The 20345-nt window shown below is 43.9% G+C and overlaps 1 long non-coding RNA gene across 1 annotated transcript in view; it reads left to right on the plus strand.

The window, feature by feature from the left end:
* The first annotated feature begins 14715 nt into the window (after positions 1-14715).
* The window catches only part of LOC106821159, a 32880-nt gene continuing 27250 nt past the window's right edge, over positions 14716-20345 (plus strand). The window contains exon 1 of the long non-coding RNA XR_001395700.1: positions 14716-14825. This is a non-coding gene — a long non-coding RNA (uncharacterized LOC106821159). The remainder of the gene's footprint in view (positions 14826-20345) is intronic.

Genomic DNA, 20345 nt, shown 5'->3' on the forward strand with positions numbered 1-20345 from the left:
AGAAAGAGAGAGAGAGAGAGAGAGAGAGAGAGAGAGAGAGAGAGAAAGCGAGACAGAGAAAGCGGACCGCCTGTAAGAGACCCGCGGACCACAAAGACACGCCGAGCTGCGCACATTTCTATATAATGAAATTTCTTGCTCTGTTGGTTTAATCGGTAAATATTACATCGAATCATTGCCGAGATCTACTCGCTGTAATGAATATAATTTGTGCGCATGCGTGCGCGCCCGCGTGTGTGCATGCAGGGGGAGGTGTGTGAGCGACGCCACGCGCGTCTGTCAGACACCTTTGTGCGCTCGTTTCTTGCTCCACTGAGTGTCATTAGCTGCCAATAGCATCCCGGTAGCGTTCGCAGATTAAAGACATCAAAAATAGCTTTATAATATTCGCCGCCACTGCCAATTGCAGTTTCGTAATCTATGGACATGCTTCAGTCGTTATGCACGTATACATGGCATGTAAATGCGTGATACTGAAGGCTTAGAGTATAAGGTGTCGAGAAACAACCGTTTTTGACATGCGAATTGTTTACGAAGCAGACAACTTATCATTGTTCTAAATCTTGTTTTTTTTATAGTCAATAGTTTGTTTGGAACTGAATGGCAATACGCGATATCCGCTACAGGTTGTAATTCACGCGCAATTACAGCATATGACCGCCCAAAGATACCTTTGGAAGTAGTTTTTTTTTTATTAACAATCCTTAGCATAAAATCGCATTGAACGGTCTGGCCCTTTGCGCATGAAAAATCTAAATGTATTTTAATGTAATAAAATAAGTGTGTTAGTCCGTAATCCAGCTAGTACTTAAAGCCATGAAACATTTGGATCAAATATCGACCTAGGAGAATTAGGATTGTAACGGTTCGTCTGTCAGCGTCGATAGGTTGAGGACATATGATGAGAAGCGCACTGGCTGGACCGCACTCACCGCCTCTCTCCTCTCTCTTCTTTCTTCTCTTTCTTCTCTTTGTAGAGACGTTGCTTACGCTTCGCTACATTGCATTACTCCGGTGTAGCAGTAACCAGGATAGCAATAATGCTCGCTCGATTTTATTTGCAGTCTTTCAGTTGGTGTTGTTCGTTGGTGTTGTTAGTTGGTGTTGTTCGTTGGTGTTGTTCGTTGGTGTTGTTAGTTGGGTTGTTTAGTTCTGAGTTTTGTTAGTTGGTGTTGTTAGTTGGTGTTGTTCGTTGGTGTTGTTAGTTGGTGTTGTTCGTTGGTGTTGTTAGTTGGTGTTGTTTAGTTTGGTGTTGTTAGTTGGTGTTGTAGTTGCTGCTATAGTCGCTGTTGTTAGCTGCTGCTGCTGTTGTTAGCTGCTGCTGTTGTAGCTGCTGCGTGCTGTTAATGCTGCGCGCTGGCTTAGTCGCATGTTCTTAGCCTGCTGCTTGCTGTTAGCTGCTTGCTGTTAACTGCGTGCTGCTTTTAGTCCTGCTGCTGCATGACTGCTGCTGATAGCCTGCTTGAATGGTTCGTTAGCCTGCTGCTTCCTGTTAACTGCGTGCCGCCCTGTTAGTCGCTGTGTCGTTGTTTAGTCTGCTGCTGTTGTAGCTGCTGCTGTTATTAGCTGCTGCTGCTGCTATGTTGTTAGCTGCTACACGGGAGCATGTATTTGTTAGCTACTGCTGGTTGTTAGTCGCTGTTTTGTGATTAGCTGCTGCGTTGTTTAGCTGCTGCTGTATTAGCTGCTGCCTGCCTGTTGTTGTTTGTTAGTCTGCCTGCTTGTTAGGTATGCTGATGTTGTTAGATTGCTGCTATTGTTAGCTGCTGCTACTGCTGTTGTTAGCTGCTGCTGTTGTTAGCTGCTGCTGTTGTTAGCTGCTGCTGTTGTTAGCTGCTGCTGTTGTTAGCTGCTGCTGCTGTTAACTGCTGTCGTTGTTTCTCTTCTGCTGCTTAACTGCTGCTGCTGCTGTTAACTGCTGCTGCTGCTGTTTATCGCTGTTGTTAGCTGGTGTTGACGGTTAGTGCTATTACCTAGAGCTTGTTTGCGTCAGACTGTTGCGTGGTGTTGTTACTTCGTATCATTACTCGGGCCTTCACGTGATATATCTGTGTCTATGTTCCAGTTATACGCACACAGACAAGCTGCTACTGCCTGTTGTTAGCTGCTGCTGTTGTTAGCTGCTGTGTTGTTAGCGTGCTGCTGCTGTTAACTGCTGCTGTTGTTAGCTGCTGCTGCTGTTAACTGCTGCTGTGTTAGCTGCTGCTGCTGTAACTGCCTTGCTCCTGCTTAACTGCTGCTGCTGCTGTTATTCGCTGTTGTTAGCTGGTGTGACGGTTAGTGCTATTACTAGAGCTTGTTTGGTCAGAGCTGTTGCGTGGTGTTTTACTTCGGTATCTATTACTCGGCCTTCACGTGTATAATCTGTGTCTATGTTCCAGTTATACGCCACACAGACAATACGCGTTAATTAGGAGAAAACTGCCATAATTAATGTATTCCATTACCTATCCAAGCTACGCCTACTGCTCGCTGTGTGCGATCCAAGATGACTGATTTATGTATGAATTTCACATGCTGATTAGCGCTCAGCTCAAGCAGCGCACGAAGTAACATAATCATCATCATGATATATGATCATAATTATGTGGTTAATTGGCAACAACAACACCACATGTCTTTAACAGATTTACTGCTGAAATAAATTATGCCAAAAATGTCTTAATAAAGAAACGGGAGATTTACTGTTCGCCGTGAAATATACCCGGTTTACCTTGATAATCTAACATATTATATTCCAATGCATGACCTAGATTAAATCACTACTTTGATGCAAATAAGTGCGCATACATTTGACACGCCACATTTTGAATAGAAGTGCATACGCGGAAATAAGAAGAATGGGAACGGACGTTTATATGCTTAGTGCTAGTTTTTTTTACAATTATCTTATAAAACTAATTTTTGTGTCGATGATTTATATATATATATATATATTGACTGCGTTACCCACTAAAACTACATTGTAAATACATAACCCTATTAAATGACAGCGAAACGTCCAAATTAAAAGAAAAAACTCTGGTAATGCCTTTAATTTATTCAATTACGCGTATTTGTGTCTAAGCTGCTATTTAGCTTGCCAGTCAAAATGTTTAAAACCCCGCGCGTATTTATCAATTATGTGCAGCAATTTCCGTGTGACTTTAGGGAGAGAGTAGTTAGCATAAATTTGCATTGGTGCTCGATGAAATTGCTAGAGGAACAGATGGAGGAGGGTTAGGGTAGGGTTAGGTTAGGGTTAGCCGTGCCCGGCAACAGACCGACTATGTAACGAAGTGCTTTGTCTAGTGTTGAGATTTTGAAAAAGGTAATGAAATTTCACGATTGCGTTTGAATTCAGTCGAAAAACCAGTAGAATTGCTCGGTGCACGGGCCCTCGGAGCTCTGTCTCTCTCTCTCTCTCTCTCTCTCTCTCTCTCTCTCTCTCTCTCTCTCTCTCTCTCTCTCTCTCTCTCTCTCTCCACTAATTCTGAGGTACAGCCCATCCAGCCGCTGTCCAGTCACGCATATAGCTATTGAGTAGTCATCGCCTAGTCATTGCGATAGAGTCGCCATTTTCAGCATTGTCAACAGTCTCCATCGACCTATCGTCATCATCCACGTTCATCTAATAGAATATATAGGTCCTATAATTCTGTAGATCGCGCATGCTATTGATGACAATGACTTGTAATTTTAAAAGCAAATTAATTTCTTGCGTGTGCTGTGTAAAATATTCGCATCTCCTTCATGAATGCGAAGTTCATCGACTAATATTAGCTATTCAATATAATTCGCGTACATTTATATACGCTGTCGTGCGCGTGTTTGCCACGTTAATAATATGCTTCGTGATGCATCGTAATCTTAATTAGAATGCGATGTGCATTCTGCTTTCTTCTGCTACCCAATATTTAGTTTTTCTGCCGTGACGCTGCTTTCTAGTTGCGTAGTTAATAATAAATAATAATTATTGTTATTAAAATATCATTTATTCATATGAAAGTACCACGGATGATCGTATCAATTGATATTTTTTACCTTCACTACGATAATAGGCTCATGAAGTTAAGTAAATGTGTCTAATACATGTGTAATATATGCGTAGAAGTATGATATATGCATACATGTGGTTAACTTTAGGTTCCCGACTCTCCTTCTACGAATGATAAAACTGGACGACCATTTTGGACCTACATGCATTATAGCATTAAAGAAAACTATAGTACAATCGTGTTAATTCATATAGGTGAACCGTACCGACCACCGCATTACACATAAATAGCAGACTAATGTTTGGCATTGCGGCTCCAGGCTATATAGTTTATGCAATTGGCATGTCAGCGAACTAATAGTCAAAAAGTCAAACCAAAGACGAGAAAGACCTTAAATATGAATTATCATTATATTTTGAGATGATTTTATTCCGATTCCCGAAGGCAGTGAATGATTTTTCCCTTTCTCATGCAAAACGGTCCGACCGAGCAGTAACTAACAGAAATACATGATAATCCGGCCTCCCCGCAGTTACTCGTGCGGTGCTGGGCCAAAGATATCCTGTTTCGCTTGAAGCCCTGTAAAATTTAACAGCGAGTGTGTAATGCACGCAGGCCGGGGGAGGTAAACCCCACAGCTGTCTGCCTCCTCTCCTTCCCCCTCTCCCTCCCCCTCTCCCTCCCTCCTTTCATTGTCTCACCGTCGCCGTCCGCGACTCTCTGACTCAAGTGTAATTTAATTTTACTTTCCAAATTCGATTTCGAGCGAAATTTCACGACGATAAAGCGTGTTGCCAGCCTGACCGCGCATAAACACAGCACGCCTGATGATGTATCAAATCTAATTGCAGTCATAGAATTTTTTTCTACGAATTTGATTTCTTCAAAGTGGGCGCGCACGCCTAGAGCTAGTACGGTCGCCACTTGCAATCACGGGCTGCTTGATGAGCTATGAAATTAAATTGAACTTTTTTCGTAATCTGATTTCGCAGCGAAACTCGGCTTTAATAGCTGAAACTCATTGCTGCGAGTGCGTTTAAATTTTAACGGTCGCGCCGCGTGCCGTGATGCGACGATGTGCTTTTACGTAATGCAATTTCTACGTCGATGAGCGCGTCAGCTTCATACGGTTATGATTTATCCCTGCAGGAAGTCACGTAATTAACGTACACAGCGACGAGGTATCCCTCCGCACGGTAACATCCGGAATTAATAGATATATCCCTCCGCACGGTAACATCCGGAATGAATAGATATATCCCTCCGCACGGTAACATCCGGAATGAATAGATATATCCCTCCGCACACTGCTGCTGTTGTTAGCTGCTGCTGCTGTTAACTGCTGCTGTTGTTAGCTGCTGCTGCTGTTAACTGCTGCTGCTGCTGTTAACTGCTGCTGCTGCTGTTATTCGCTGTTGTTAGCTGGTGTTGACGGTTAGTGCTATTACCTAGAGCTTGTTTGGTCAGAGCTGTTGCGTGGTGTTGTTACTTCGTATCATTACTCGGGGCCTTCACGTGATATATCTGTGTCTATGTTCCAGTTATACGCACACAGACAATACGCGTTAATTAGGAGAAAACTGCCATAATTAATGTATTCCATTACCTATCCGAGCTACGCCTACTGCTCGCTGTGTGCGATCCAAGATGACTGATTTATGTATGAATTTCACATGCTGATTAGCGCTCAGCTCAAGCGCACGAAGTAACATAATCATCATCATGATTATGATCATAATTATGTGGTTAATTGGCAACAAAACACCACATGTCTTTAACAGATTTACTGCTGAAATAAATTATGCCAAAAAATGTCTTAATAAAGAAACGGAGATTTACTGTTCGCGTGAAATATACCCGGTTTACCTTGATAATCTAACATATTATTTCCAATGCATGACCTAGATTAATCACTACTTTGATGCAAATAAGTGCGCATACATTTGACACGCACATTTTGAAATAGAAGTGCATACGGCGGAAATAAGAGTGAATGGGAACGGACGTTTATATGCTTAGTGCTAGTTTTTGTTTACAATTATCTTTATAAAACTAATTTTTGTGTGCGATGATTTATATATATATATATATTGACTGCGTTAACCCACTAAAACTACATTGTAAATACATAACCCTATTAAATGACAGCGAAACGTCCAAATTAAAAGAAAAAATCTGGTAACTGCCTTTAATTTAATTCAATTACGCGTATTTGTGTCTAAGCTGCTATTTAGCTTGCCAGTCAAAATGTTAAAAACCCCCGCGCGTATTTATCAATTATGTGGCAGCAATTTTCCGTGTGACTTTAGGGGGAGAGTAGTTAGCATAAATTTGCATTGGTGCGTCGATGAAATTGCTAGAGGAACAGATGGGAGGGAGGGTTAGGGTTAGGGTTAGGGTTAGGGTTAGGGTTAGCCGTGCCCGGCAACAGACCGCTATGTCAACGAAGTGCTTTGTCTATAGTTTGAGCATTTTGAAAAGGTAATGAAATTTCACGATTGCGTTTGAATTCAGTCGAAAAACCAGTAGAATTGCTCGGTAGACGGCCTCGAGCTCTGTCTCCTCTGCTCCTGCTCTCTCATCTCTCTCTCTCATCTCTCTCTCTCTCTCTCTCTCTTTCTCTCTCTCTCTGCTCTCTTCTCTTCTCGCATCCTCTCAACTGAAATCTAGAGGTACATCCCATCCAGCCGCTGTCCAGCCACGCATCGTGTTTGCATTGTCCAACCAACGGTAGCTATTGAGTAAGTCATCGCCTTAGTCATTGCAGAGTTAGAGTGCCATTTTCACATTGTCAACAGTCTCCATCGACCTATAGTCATCATCCACGTTGCAATCTAATAGATATATAGGTCCCTATAATTCTGTAGATCGCGCATTGCTATTGTGACAATTGACTATGTAATTTTTAAACACAGAATTAATTCTTGCGTGTGCTGCGTGTAAAATATCGATCTCCTGCATGAATGCGAAGTCATCGACTAATATTAAGCCTATTCAAGTATAATTCGGCCGTACATTCGTTTATATACGCTCGTCGTTGCGCGTGTTTGCCGGACCGTTACATAATATGCTTCTTCGTGATGCATCCGTCATCTTTAATTAGAATGCGGAGTGCATTCTGCTTTCTTCTGCTACCCAATTATCTTTAGTTTTTCTCGCCGTACGCTGGCTTTAAGTGTTGCGTATGGTTAATAATTAAATCAATAATTATTGTTATTAAAATATCATTTTTCATATGAAAGTACACGGATGTCGGTACTCAATTAATATTTTTAGACCTCACTACGATAAATAGGTCATGAAGTTAATTAAAGTTGTGCTCTAATGTACATGTGTATATCATGGCTAGAAGTATAGATATATGCATCATGTGTGCTAACTTTAGGTTCCCGCACTCTCCTTTCTACGACATGCATAAACTGGCGACCATATTGACCTACATGCATCATTGATAGCATTAAAGAAACTATTAGTACCAATCGGTGTTAATTCATTTAGGGTGACCGCTACCGACCACCGCATCACATAAATAGAGACTTAATGGTTTGCCATTCCGCTCCAGGCTAGTATATTTATGGCAATTGCATGTCCGCGAACTAATAGTCAAAAAGTTCAACTCAAAGACGAGGAAAAGAACCGTTAAATATGAATTAATCATTATATTTTGAGATGATTTTATTCCGATGCCGAAGGCAGTGAATCATTTTTTCCCTTTCTCATGCAAAAACGGTCCGACCGAGGCATTAACTAACAGAAATACATGATAATTCGGCCTCCCGCCAGTTAATCGTGCGTGCTGAGGCCAAAAAAATATGATATCCTGTTCGCTTGAAGCCCTGTAACAATTGTAAACGCCGAGTGATGTAATGCATGCATTGCGCGGGAGGTAAACCAACACAGGCTGTCTGCGCTCCTCTCCTTTCCCCTTCTCCCTCCCCCTCTCCCTCCCTCCTCCTTCATTGTCCACCGTCGCCGCTCCGGACTCTCTGACTCAAGTGTATTTAATTTTACTTCCAAATTCGATTTCGAGCGAAATTTCACGACGATAAAGCTGTTGGCCAGCCTGAGCGCGCGCATCAACACAGCACGCCTGATGATGTATCAAATCTAATTGCAGTCATAGAATTTTTTTCTACGAATTTGATTTCTTCAAGTGGCGCGCACGCTGAGAGCTAGTACGCGGTCGCCACTGCAATCACGGTGCTTGATAGCTATGAAATTAAATTGAACTTTTTCGTAATCTGATTTCGCAGCGAAACTCGGCTTTAATAGCTGAAAACTCTGCTGCGAGTGCGTTTAAAATTTTAACGGTCGCGCCGCGTGCCGTGATGCGACGATGTGCTTCTTAAGTAATGCAATTCTACGTCGATGAGCGCGTCAGCTTCATACGTTATGATTTATCCCTGCAGGAAGTCACGTAATTAACGTACACAGCGACGAGGTATCCTCCGCACGGTAACATCCGGAATTAATAGATATATCCCTCCGCCCACGGTAAACCATACCGACATGAATCGATATATCCTCCGCACGGTAACATCCGAATGATAGATATATCCCTCCGCACGGTAACATCCGGAATGAATAGATATATCCCTCCGCACGGTAACATCCGGAATGAATAGATATATCCCTCCGCACGGTAACATCCGGAGCCTTTGCTTTATCTTGGCGCATGAACCGATATGAAATTAGAGAAGGTGGACATCACGTGTAATCATTACGACAACGAATTCATCCAACCGAACTTAATAATGAAGAATTACATTACGATAGTATAAATTATGCGCAAGTGAGTATGCGCTTATTCATTTGCTATTTACGACTCTGCATTGGCTCATTACAATCGTTATTTTCGTGAGCGGCGCATATCCGTACCATGATTCGTGGCGACCACGACGGCAATAACTAGCACCTTCTGATTAAAAAACTTGTGAATTAGTACCTGCCCACAGAGCCGCAGAGTGTACGCAGCGATGTTATTTGCGAATTTATTTATCGATTTGTGTAATCATGTAGGTACTAGATGCCTACAATTACATATAACTGTTATATCTTTAACATTACCTATACAATTACTGCCCAAATGTAATCGATCCACGCCATGTCGAACTATATATAGACCGCATGATCCGCTGGCGCTCTTAAGGATGAAATTATCGACACGTTCCAATATTTGCTATTTATAACCATTACGTAATCACAAAAATAGTAACGCGCGCATTGATATTCAAATTTATATTTGCAGCTCGTCCATTACCGATATATTGATGAGATTCTTTGTTCCTCTCGATAACGGCGAAAAGAAATTTATTGATATCATTAAATAAATCTATCATAAAATTATAATTTACATTAATATAATAAATTAATTATTAAATAAATTTGAGTAATTACTACGTATCACAATCAACGAGTAATTTCCTATATATCTAACGGGGCACCATCTGCGTCAGCGGGGCAGGGTGGTGGTTATCAGGCACGTTTGTCTTTGGCGACAATGGAGGATCAAGCTACATGGCTCATTTCAGTTTATTTGCATAGAGATCGGACATCCCAGGAGGGAAAGCGCAAACCACAGCTGTGATGTCTCCCTACCAGTGCAAGTAACGCATTGGGCTCGCTCATCTAGCAAGGCACCATTCATGACAGCTTTTGACGGCGCAGATTAAATATTGTTATTAATGTAGTTTTCTAAACATGCTTTTCATCGCGGGACGGGTTTAAGCCACGATCTGACTGCGGCTACTTGCCTCCATTACTCACGTTTACTAACGTATAGCACATCGGTAATAGCAACCATTAGTAAGTAGTCGACACACACACTGCTGCATCTATAACTTCGGGCACAATCTTACGAAACTTGGGCGATGAGTGCATACAATCTGTGCAATGTGTCAGCATATAGTTTTTACCATGAACATAGAAGAGACAATGGGGAAGGGGGTCCATTCCCCATATCTCAGGTACAAAAATATTCTATTTTTTAGTTCCTAGCTAAATAAAATCGCAAATTCTAGTTCTTTGGAATCTTAAAACCGATAATTTAGATAATTTATTTTGTATTTTCCTGAACCCGGATAATTAAAATGGTCCAATCACGCGTCTTCACAATATTCGACCTTCAATATAAGCTTCGGTGGAACAACGATGAAACGAGAAGTGGTAGCTACGAACGACTCTCATGCCGTACGAGCAAGACAGTCCCACAGACAAATGATTTGCGTTTTGCCTTTTGTCTAGGACGCTATTATACGCGGTGACGGTGGAGTGTACTAACAACACCCACTGCTAGACCGCCAGAGCGCCATCTGTAATTACTAAAGTACTTGCGAGGAGGAGCTTTGTTTGATTAAACCACTTCAGTGAAAATTTAACAATAGCACGCACGTGTTTTATGTTTGTTCAGAAACGTTTTATTTGTGAATTGTAACGACAAAAAAAACGAACGAGCGACAGGATACTATTTTTTACATTGTGAATTCTTTACACGCGCCCGGAGTGGGTTCGGATATAGTCTGTTATGTGGCAAGGCTATATAGATGAGAATCTAAAATCGTGCATTTGAAATTATATGAATCTGTATAGTATAATATTTTAATTCACGGAAAATCCGTGTAAAACGTCAAAATGTGTTCGTGACAAACTCATTCTTCTCGTTAAATGGAGCCAATGTTTTACGGTGCAATTGTCATGTGATTCCCAAACCTAACAAACGTTAAGGTGATGCGTAGACGCAATCTCTCACTCCCTGCAATCATAATTCAGCCTTAATACCTACGTCACGCGTACACGATGAGATGCCCAACTTTAAAAAACTTTTAATTAATTGAAAGCACTTAATTATCAAACCAGTATGCATGTAATTAGGTAATGCTCACTGCACCAGTAATTAATTTCATGCTTCCCTTCAAACTGCAATTATGGTTTTCCGCTTAATTTCTGACACGTGTGAGCATTTTAAATTAATTACTCATGACTGTCTGCGAAAAGTCTGTGTTTTTTCGCCTACACTAATCGTAATTTCAAGTCATGTTTGCATTAGAATCTAATCCGGACACTCCCCCACGTCAACTCTCGCGTGAATTTACAAGACATTTGAATTGATTCTCGTTGTTTTTCGCGATGCAAACTAATTAGTTTATGCATTAGATTGCTGAAAAGATCCAATTGAAATTGCGTTTTTACTTCGAACTTTACTACTACTAGAAAGCTTTTTATCATCAACAATGTCGGTGCTTTACGCGAATGCCACGAAAGGCGTCATTTTTATTCAGGAATAAAAAAAATTGCTAACGCGTTTCCGTTCCCGTTTCCGTTCCGCGGACGGATGAAGTATCGTTGCGGTAATGATGAAATGTGATTTCCTGTGCAGTGTGTGGGCATGTTATATACGCGAGGTTAGAGAGGCAGTGCAACAGAGTGTGTATACGATGTATTTTCACACGCTGCCAGTGAAGGGCGATAGCCCACACGATAGGCGCTGCACCTGCACGGACGTGTCACTACTCAGCTATATACTAGAGTGTATCTGATATTTGATGCATCTTCATCTACGTGACGATTGTTGTCCTCTCGCACATCCATATTTGACTTAGGCCTACATATCGATATATGACTTTCAGTGTCAGCAAATCGCGTTCGTTATAGTGGGTCTGCATGGGCATTGTTGGAAGTTTCGAATTGAAGCAATATTCGCTGTAATACGAGCTAAATACTGTTCGAATAATAGTAAAAGAGGTCCGCTATATAGACTCAACTCGTGCATAGGCTTACCACTGTGAAAATTCTGTATACGTTAGATAAGTGAATTAGGTGAATATTTTGCTCGCATTGAATAATAATTTTATTAATGTAATGACTAATTGAAGTTAGACAAGTTATGAGTGCAGCGTGAATTACTGAAATTGGTTTTCATCAACTGTCAACAGTTTTGCAGTGGTGCTGCCTTCTTACTGACTACACTCGTAAAGCAATACATAACTAATCTGATCACCAATTCTCTTTGACTCACAGGAAACCAGTTGGAATATGTTAGGAATTAGCATACTGGTGAAATTTCGTAACTAAGAAACAGCTTCCAGTTTGTTTTCAATGGCGGATAAAATCGCTTAAACATAAAATGCTCAGAATTGGTTCTGATTGTGACCATCGCCTCGGAATCGATCTACTGCCAATGCCTGTCAGATTTACGACTGTGGATTATAAAGTTATGACGAAAATCACAATAATCGTTTTATCTAACGTCTGTTAAAAGTGCATCGCGGGGAATCGCAAGGAAGCCGGAAAGAAAGGACACAAATGAAAGTCCTAGATCCCTCCTTATTCCTGAGTTTCCTAGGTTACCGCGAGGAAGCGTTCGTACAGTAATGACGTATAAACAATACCGTGAACGTTATAGCGCCTGACATCTCATTAGTTTGTACTCGTGTCGCATTGCGTCGGTCATCAGCTGTGCCGTACAGCCCCGTCACGCCAATTTGCCCGCATTCGACTACCCATCCCTGGACAAGTCTCTGCTCCTTAGCGTAATTGATGACCATTTTGCTTTTCCTCTTCTGCCCGGTAATTGTTTTCTGCATTAATGCAGCTGTCTCGATCACCACATGCGGCCCAATCGCTGTCAAATCGTCTTCCTCTGATCGAGGGACTCGTCGTAATTTAGCACTCCTCGCCTGTCTGTGCTTGTCCGAGATCTCGCGAGAGGCTGGGGCCGTCCCGGCGACCGATTTTTATTTGTTTAATCTTCCATTGTCTAGACGGCTTTGTCGGCTGATTGAATTTAAAATTTAGATTACATTGAAAAAAATGGTTGATATCGACCATAATGTCGTAGTATTTTACACAGTATTTTCCAAAATAACCTCTATCTCCCATCCTTTCTCACAATCTCTATATTCTCCTATCGCTATCTCGTCATCTGTCTCCCTCAATCTCTCTCTCTCTCTCTCTCTCTCTCTCTCTCTCTCTCTCTCTCTCTCTCTCTCTCTCTCTCTCTCTTCCTGTCTCTCTGTCTCTGTCTGTCTCTTTGTCTCTCCTCCTTTTCTTTTCCATTTCCTTCTATCCCCGGCCTATGTATATATAATATTCGTTATATAACCTATATAAACCTCTCGTTATCATTAGTAGCATTAGTAGCAGCAGTAGTAACAGTAGCAACAGTAGCAACAGTAGCAAAATAGCATTAGTAGCAACAGTAGCAACAATAGCATTAGTAGCATTAGTAGCAACAGTAGCAACAGTAGCAACAGTAGCAACAGTTGCAACAGTAACAACAGTGCAACAGCAGCAAAAACAGTAGCAACAGTAGCAACAGTAGCAACAGTAGCAACAATAGCATTAGTAGCATTAGTAGCAACAGCAGCAACAACAGTAGTAACAGTAGCAACAGTAGCAACAGCAGCAACAAGAGTAGCAACAGTAGCAACAGTAGCAACAGCAGCAACAACAGTAGCAACAGTAGCAACAGTAACAACAGTAGCAACAGTAGCAACAGTAGCAACAGTAGCAACAGTAGCAACAGTAGCAACAGTAGCAACAGCAGCAGCAACAGTAGCAACAGCAGTAACAACAGTAACAACAGTAGCAACAGCAGCAACAACAGCAGCAACACTAGCAACAATAACAAGCGGCCGCTGCCGTGACAAACAGCCGCAGACGTCTACGGGACACCGCCGCTCTCACGGCGCACGCTGACGGGGAAGATGCTGCTGCTAGGCGATGACACAGCGGCGTCACATAATACGGCGTGACAGGGCCATGACAAAGTGTGGTGGAAGCGAGCGTGAAATGGTGTCAGACAGCTGTAACGGCCCTGTAAAGCACGACCGTCAATCAGCCGCGAGATCGCGCGCCCGAGTGGAAAATGATCGATAATGAGAGAGAGGGGTGAGGGAGAGAGGCGCGCGGGGGGTATCTGCTGCCCACACAATAGGCTCTGTGTTTTTTTGCAAGCACTGTGTCGAGGTAAGAGATGGTGAGAGAGCGAGAAGGAGGAGATAGATATAAAGATAGGCAGAGAGAGAGAGAGAGAGATAGAAATACAAAGGAGAGAGAGCGCGAGAGAGAGAGATGGAGAGAGAGGGGGAAAGAGAACGAACAATAGCAAATGAGAGAGGGGGGAGAAAGTGAAGGAGCGACGAGAGAGCGAATGCGAGAGCTATGACAAACGCACATGCAAGCACGCATTCGCGCGCGCACACGCAAACGAGAGAACACACACACGTACGCACGCAGGCATACAGGTATGAGTCACACGTGTATATGAGTATACTGTTTACAAGCGAAGCTTAGGGTTAGGGTTAGGGTTAGGGTTAGGGTAGATCTGCTTGCGATGACACCGATGACGTTTCCAGACCCTGCCTCCGCGTCCGATAGTCACGTTGCTAAACAATGGCACACAGAGTAGCGCGAACTCGAGAGCTTTGTTCGGCAGCGCTGCCTCTCATCGTGATGGCACACCGTGCGGGTTTCTTCTGAAGCCCTTCTCTTACTTTAGCGCTGATTCGATCGCAACGTAGGGTTAGGAAAATATGGGGACAAGGTGGATGGGGAATGGGGACAAATGGTAGACAACTACGGGGTAACGTCTGATAAGCAATGGCTTGTCTAATCACCATAGGTCCTGACTGACGCATCCTTGATATATAAGTAGGCTGCGAACGATTAAGGAATGCTGTCGATTTTATGAGTGGGGAGGAGCTGATGGAAGTTCGATTTTGTTTGTCGATAGATCTTATCCAGATGGAAGGCCGTCGATAAGCAACCTGTGGGAGACTGTGACGGGGGATGGAGAATCTGGTCACCCGTGACATTACTGAAGCATGCGACGTACGTCACAGCTCGTGAGTAAGTGCATGCGAGCATGACATTTAGTCGCGAGTTATACGGATGACGTCGCGCGGGGTCTGTGATGGTTGTAGGGAATCTACGACGCGCTCGCCTCGCGTGCACGTGTGCGTGTGCCTGTGTGTGTGTGTGTGTGTGTGTGTGTGTGTGTGTGTGTGTGTGGTGGTGGTGTGTGCTGTGTCTCTGTGTGTTGCGTGCTTGTTTGTGTGGTTTCGTGTTGTGTGTGTGAGCTGGTGTGTGTGTGTGTGGTGTGTGTGTGTGTGTGTGTGTGTGTGTGTCTGTGGTGTGTGTGTGTGTGTGTGTGGTGTTGTGTGTTGTGTGTGTGTGTTGTGTGGGCGTTGCGTGCGCGATGCAGCGTTGTGGGTCGTTGCAGTTGGCGGTATTCTCTGCTGCTATGTGAGCTCCGCGTGCGTGGCGTGGCATGCATGTGTTGCGGGGTGTCCGCGTGTGCGTTGTGCTCGCGGTGATCACGCTTCTGCTGAGCAGCCAATAACGCATTGCTACTCCCGTGCACGAAGCAACGCATCAACGGGAGCTTCGCCATCCACAACCTCACCACAAAAGATGTCGTCAGCAAACAGCCGTTCCCAGAGGAACAAATAGATGCGACACATAATCCCCACGACTGCCTACATGCATACATTCACAACTACGAGGTTCATGTATGCAACGCGAGATTACTGGCTCACGATCGCATCAATAATGCCCGCGCATTTCAAACAAAAAAATTACATACCTAGTAAACGGCCATTTCGATAGCGCGCCTATACTCTTCGGACGCGATAAGGGAGAGACGATAAGTCTTGTTAAAGAAGGCGCGTGTGCGGGCGATGCATTGTGTTTTGGGTGGGGGTGGGCGTGATCAGACATCAGCGTATGAAGCCCCTCCATTGTGGACTCGCTCACAGTTACGTCACACAGCTGCTCATTTGCAGGCTATCAGCTGAAACATGCGTCGTCTCGGAGAGACCAAAGTGGAGCTGATAAGCAGGGTTTGCGGCGTGCGAGGTGCGTCGCGTGCGTCGCGCTTGCGTGCTCGTATGTTCGTGCGTGGTGAGTGATGTCGTCCGTCGGTGTCGGCGTACATGCGTAGGTGCGTGTGTGTGCGTGCGGTGTGTGCGTAGGTGTGTGGTAGGTTGTGTGTGTGTGGTTGTGTTATGTGTAGGTGTGTGATGTGTGTGTGTGTGTGTGTGTGTGCCTGTGGCGGGCGTCGCGGTGTGCGTGCGTGCGTGGCGTGTGTGCGTCATGCGTGCGCTGTGGGCGTCGTGCGTGCGTGCTGCGTGCGCGTGCGTGCCTGCGTGTAGTGCGTTACTTGTCGTGCGGGTACGTGTGCGTGTCTATGTGTGTGAGTGCGTTGCGTGCCTTGGTGCTAAGTACCCTAATCGCGGTGTGTGCGTAGGTGCGTGTGCGTGGGTGCTTCTGTCGTTGTGCGTCTATCTGGTACCGACGGCACGCGCATCCCAACGCCAGCCAACATCTATCATAACGTTAACGCTCTAATGTTACGTTAAGACACGCACAGCAGACTCATGTCAAAACAACGTACGTCGTGCACTTCCCTGCTCCGCACTGATATATATGTATTATCTAACACATTAGCGCCGCTGTGCCTTCTGTCCTTACTAATCATATATATCTATAATTATATATTATATATATATATATATATATAATATATGATATATATATATTAGTATATATATTATATATATATATATATATATCATATTATCATATATATATAGTATAATATATAATATATATATGATATATATATACTATATTATATATATATATTCCTCAGATATTCAGCAATACTATAACACGGTTATGTACTCGTTCTCCACGATCAAGCGAGCAACAACAACAACAGCCAGCAGCAAAGCAAGCAGCATAAGTAGTGAAGTAGGCAGCAGCAACAGCAGCACTGTTCTTACCTCGATTCCCATATAATGTTGCAATTAGGTTGTTACGTGTGGATAAGCACGCTTGTTGTCCGAATGGATGTAGCGTAAACTTTGCCAGCTTATCTCGCCACGGTCCAGCCCCTGGCGGTATGGCGTCTTCCACATAATTTATGGCAAGACTTGTGAATTAGGCTGTAGAATCCGTTCAGTCGTCGCGATCCGGACGGCTTCTAGGGCAGAATGCGTAATGTCGACTTGATTGGATAGCACTGCTCGTGATAAGATCGTTTGACCGGTTATCGCCTCTACTGGAATCCTATAGGAGGCGGAGTAGTACCGCAGCTAGCCACTTCGTAATGAAAGATTATTGTCACATAGTAGTATTCATTATAAGCCAGGTGTTATGTTATAGTAGTACAATTTGTATATCAATATTATTATTTATCTTCTACTATTAAAATTTTCAACCGGTATGCGCGGTATTACGCCGGTATCGTTTAACCATTCGATAAACGCACTTACCCCACCTAAATTAACCCTAAGTGAGGCCTACATTAAACCTATTCATCTCTAGCTGTGAGAACACAATAGGAGAGCATCTCGCTAGCAGAGCTGTGAGCAGCAGAGATATCGGGGTTCGCTTTTATTCGCATTTAAGGGGGCATCGCTTAAACGATCTATGTTCTGTGTGTAAACCAACCCTTCACGCCACGCTGGATTAAGTGTTCACCGCTTAATGGCGGACCACCGCTTAATCGGACAATTTCATGGTTCTCGACCTCACTCGATCAGAAGCGGCGTCTACTCTATTTCATTCAACCCGCACCTGCCTGGACGCGGTAGCTCTAGAAAATCATTAATCTCTACCACCCACGCGGCACGTCACGGCTGCTGCGTCCAGCGCACAGCCTGGAGACAGACACTGTCGCACTGTGACCCCTGAGGGGGGTATAATATGCGCACAAGTGATAGCCCCCCCAGGGCCTTGATGCGCGTATACACCCCGCCTGTTACCCCAGCAACCTTGTCCTACGCAGACACCGGGGATGCGACGAACCTTAATTGCAGTTTGCGCTCGAACAAGTCGCTGTTACTCCCGCGCCGATCGAATTTCTTATGTCCGCCCAAAATTTGCTACATTATTCGTTACGAAACAAAAGAGCCCGCCTGCAAAATAGAGATGGATTGGACGTCCCTTACCTGATTACGCAGGTCATACGACGCGTCAAATCAAGCAGATAAATTGTTTTTAATAATAGATTAATGAACGCGGGGGTGCCATCTTCGTGACTAATTAAAAGACCATGCTGTTCGGTATTATCATTGTCGTTATAACAAGAGATAATTAGGAAATACGCTGCCATGGTTAAGGCGCAATACGGCCGATGACAGATTACTTTTTGTCATTGCTGCCGTAGTATCACCGCTGTCTGTTCGACAGCTGACGTCACGCCTGATTAGGGACGATCGGGACGGGCTGGTTAATCTAGATTCATGGCTATAATGCCTTTGCAGAGAGGGAAGCCCGATAATAATGGAAGAGATGCGAGAGATTAACCAGCGCCATGAGGGGTATAGGGGAAGTAAAGGCGAGAGAGCGTGGCGACGAGATACGCGCCCGCACTAGAGAGAAATGAGAGCGAGTGAGAACGAAGGGAAAAGAGAGAGAAAGAAAAACGAAAGAGAGAGAGAGAAGATAGAGAAAGAGAGAAAGAGAGAACAGCTGGAAGATGCAGGGCGAAATAAATAATCAGATCGAAAGAAAGAAAGCCTATATATAGAAAAATTGGTGCAATCGATTTACGTACGCTCTCCTTCTATCTTAGATACAGATAGTAGAAAGAAAGAAAGACCACGAAAAGAAGGAGCGAAAAGGGCAACACTGGGCGAAATAAGAGAATGGATAATATAGATAGAAAGATAGAATGGCTAGGTAAATATAGAATAGATAGATAGATAAGGATAGATAGTAGATAGATGAGATAGATAGAAGAAGATAGATAGATAGATAGATTAGATAGCTAGATAGATAGATAGATAGATGAGATAAGGCATAATAAATTAGATAAATAGATAGATAGATATACAGACACGACAGATAGCACAGACAGACATACAGGACAGACAGATAGATAGATATCAATATAATTACGTATTGACTTCATGAAATAATAGCGATAAAAACAAGTATATATATAGTCAATCATGGAGCAGCTTACAGCGACGCTCACACCATTCAGTACACCACGTAGCTAACAAAGCTGTCGCGTCTACGTAGTCTGTTTATGCCAGGAATGCTGAGAAAATGTCTGAACCCTTTCACATAACTCTTCTCGAGAAATTCTATTTTCGTTGCTGACACCAGTAACGACTGGTCGATGTCTACTTTAGGACGGTCCATTACTATTTGTTAGCGGGAGATATGAAGCCATCAACGCATAGGTTAGCCTATAAGACGTTACTCTGAAAACTGTTATAGTAATCACAGCGAAGTCTACCACAGCCCCGGCAGAAGAAATACATTGCTTGTGAGGTATCGAGGTGCACACGCGTATCTAGCAAGCGAGTAGCACCACGCTCTCTCTTTTAACGTCTCAACATAGCGGCTACGTGCTGGCCGTGGGACCCCACAGAGGTAAGTACAACGCCGTCGGTTTCTTCTCACCGTTTATCCCGTCAGTCAGACCGGCCTAACAAAAGAAACGTCTGTACCTCCTGCCGAGCGCCCCTCCTGTGCAGCACAAATGGCATCCCAGAATGAAGCAATCTCCGGCTGTTTGTCCTAAGGATAGCAGGTAAACTGCATTGCCGCTTATGCCGGCAGCTTAACCGGTTAATTTGCTAGGCGTCGAGGCGCAGTGTAATACCTCACCTGTCATTGCTGCTGTCACGCGCTTATCACCTGACTGCTTGTCACTGCTGCTTTCACTGGCTCTGCTCACATTACTGCACATTATTCGTGTAGCCATTGATTGTCACTTGTTGCTGTCCTATTACTGTCGCAAGTGCTGCTCACCATTTCTGTCACTGCTTGCTCGTCACAATGCATGTCACTGCTACGTTGGTCACCATTGCTGTTCACCATTGCTTGTACACTATTGCTGTAGGAATTGCTGGAAGCTGGATACTACGTCGCCATGCGAAGCTGTGATCCAGTTGATGAGTCCACGGATGACCTAGTGTTAAAAACTCATCGACACGGGGATTTCCGGCATTAAGCATGTTTTTTTACCGCGACCGAGTTTTTCCAACGCGAACTTCGTTGCAATCGAACAAGCCTCGGTGTGCACAAATAATATCAATATATATATATATATATTTTGTGTTGCGCATGCGTGGGCGTGCGTCGCACCACCCCCCGCGGCGGCCCCAACAGCGCCTCGACCGGGCTGTGTGTATGGGTATGCGGCCCGTGCGGTGCGTGCGTGCTCTGTGTTGTGTGTGTGTATGCGTAACGGTTTTGCGGTGCTGGGTTGTGTGGTGATTGTTGTGTTGTGCGCGTGTGCGTGTGTGTGTCGTGCTGTGTGTGGTGTGTTTGTGTGTGTGTTGTGTGTTGTGTGTGTGTGTCTGTGTTTGTGTTTGTATTTCGTGAATGCGTGCGTGCGTCGCGTGC

This window comes from Priapulus caudatus, unplaced genomic scaffold, assembly GCF_000485595.1.
Source record: "Priapulus caudatus unplaced genomic scaffold, Priapulus_caudatus-5.0.1 Scaffold61, whole genome shotgun sequence".
In the NCBI taxonomy this organism is placed as follows: Eukaryota; Metazoa; Priapulida; class Priapulimorpha; order Priapulimorphida; family Priapulidae; genus Priapulus; species Priapulus caudatus.